The sequence below is a fragment of the Pseudophryne corroboree genome, chromosome 8 (assembly GCF_028390025.1).
Source record: "Pseudophryne corroboree isolate aPseCor3 chromosome 8, aPseCor3.hap2, whole genome shotgun sequence".
In the NCBI taxonomy this organism is placed as follows: Eukaryota; Metazoa; Chordata; class Amphibia; order Anura; family Myobatrachidae; genus Pseudophryne; species Pseudophryne corroboree.
This window is the reverse complement of record NC_086451.1, coordinates 354965295-354967337: the sequence shown is the minus strand read 5'-3', so window position 1 is coordinate 354967337 and position 2043 is coordinate 354965295. Positions and strand designations below refer to the sequence as shown.

At 46.4% G+C, this 2043-nt stretch overlaps 1 pseudogene; it reads left to right on the top strand.

Annotated features, from left to right (window-relative positions):
* Positions 1 to 1076: 1076 nt before the first annotated feature.
* LOC134950074 (5S ribosomal RNA) lies at positions 1077 to 1195 on the top strand (annotated as a pseudogene).
* The last annotated feature ends 848 nt before the right edge of the window (positions 1196 to 2043 follow it).

The following is a 2043-nucleotide window of genomic DNA, read 5'->3' as shown; positions in this document are numbered from 1 at the left end:
AGCTTAACGGGCTTAAGCAGGAGACAATCTCTAAGCAAATAGATGTTAACTGCTGAGATGCACAGATGGTAATAATAAAACACCTGAGGAGAGTCTCTTACTGCTGGTGGATTGTGGCTGGCTGTGGCTGGAGTTTGTAGTTCCACAGGAACACTGGAACAGGGAGATGACTTGGAGATGCCAGAAATAGAAGACTGCTGGAAACAAAGGCTTGAAGACTGGAACCTGGAACTGGAAACTGGAACGGAACTGCTGGGACCTGTAGTTCCACAGGTCCAATACACCGGGGTATCTCTGCAGACAGATGACTGCAAATAGGAGACGCCTGTTCACAGAATGTGACGTGTTGTCCAAGGCGATGAGACTGAGCCAGGAACTGGAGTTTATACCCCTTGGTCTGTGATGATTGGATGTTGCATCTGTGAGGACACACCCTGCTGGATTGGGTGTTCAGATCAGCTGTGAGTTAGCTGAAGCACTGTGTACTCCAGGCTGCGGTAGACTGAAAACTGGAACTGAACTGCTGGAACCTGTAGTTCCACAGTAGTGATGCGATGGAGAATGCAGATTCCTGACACCCGCGTACGTGAGGACGGGCAGGCCGCAACCCGCAGACGCACTAAAAAATGCCTCCCGGCTCCGCCGCCTGGTAGCTTGGTTTCCTCTTGAGAAGGTGAATCCCCTGGGTGCGAGGGCTTGGACCAGTCGGGGCTCCTCCACGCTGTGGTGCGGTGCACGGGATCCACTCAGCGCCTCAGCCTCCATCATTCCCGTGACGCCGCGTCAGCCCGCTCACAAGAGATGTCGCATCAGCCCGCTCACGTGGGACGCCGCGTCAGCACGCTCTGCAGGGGAAGGAAGATGGACGCTCTTGCCTCTCTGCGTCATTACAGTGTGAGCTTCCTTCCCCTGCTAGTATCCTGCCAGTATTAAAGTATTTATAATTAGAGTAAACCGGTCCGCTGTTCTATCCTTTGCGGTCCGGAGATGGTCCGCGGTCCGCCAGTTGCCGGTTCCTGGCCTAAGCTATTCTACCTAGGTGCACTCTCATTGGTTTTGCAGCAAATAAGTACACTATTTACTACCACACCTCTCTGAACATGCCCTGTCTCGTCTGATCTTGGAAGCTAAGCAGTGGTGGGCCAGGTCAGTACTTTAAAGGGAGACCTCCTAGGAATACCCGGTGTTATAGAGCTATGTGAACACAATAGGCCTCAACATGATGCAACACTAACAGCAGGATCACCACTATCATTCAACTACCAAGACCAGCGATAACATATAAGTAACCGAACGAATACGTACCGATAGATCTTTATATACAGGACCCCCCCCCAAAAAAAATTGGGGTTATTCTAGGTGTTTCCTTGACCAACTATGGTCTTTATATATTCTTTTGACCTGTGATGGTCTTATCAATATAGATTTTTCTGTTCTGGTCGAGGTGAAACAGATGCAGTACTGAATGTGTCTACATATTTTTCAATTTACTCTATAAGTACACAGACCAGAACATTTAGTGTTTTTTAATCCATGGCGTTGTTTTTTATCTTGATTTCTCTTCTTTCTGTTGGGTGGATTTTAACACATTTTTAATTAATAACAATAAAATTGCTGTTTTATCTGTTTTTTTATTTCATGAAACTTTTCTAGCTGTTAAGAGTGCGCCCACACAAATGCCTTCTTCTTCTCTCATTGTCTAACAATAGATTTAGACATCAGAAAGATTATGGCGAGTTTGCCTTTTTTTTTTTTTTTTTTTAAAGCAGCATTAATTTAAAAGGCAAATTTACTAGTTTCATCTTTAGGTCTTGTGCATTTTATTGAGTATCTGATGTCTCTAGGTTTCTATATGGGGTGCGATTCTGATAGATTTACCAACTTCTGAAGATGGTGGCAGCCAGCTGTAGCCTATGGGCTACACTTGGCAGATTCAGCCAGCAGAAGGTTCCCCTGGAACCCTCTCCGGCAGGCCAGATTAACAATCGGGCAGATGGAACTACAGCTCCAGAACTCAACATATAAATGGGCCTATTATCATGA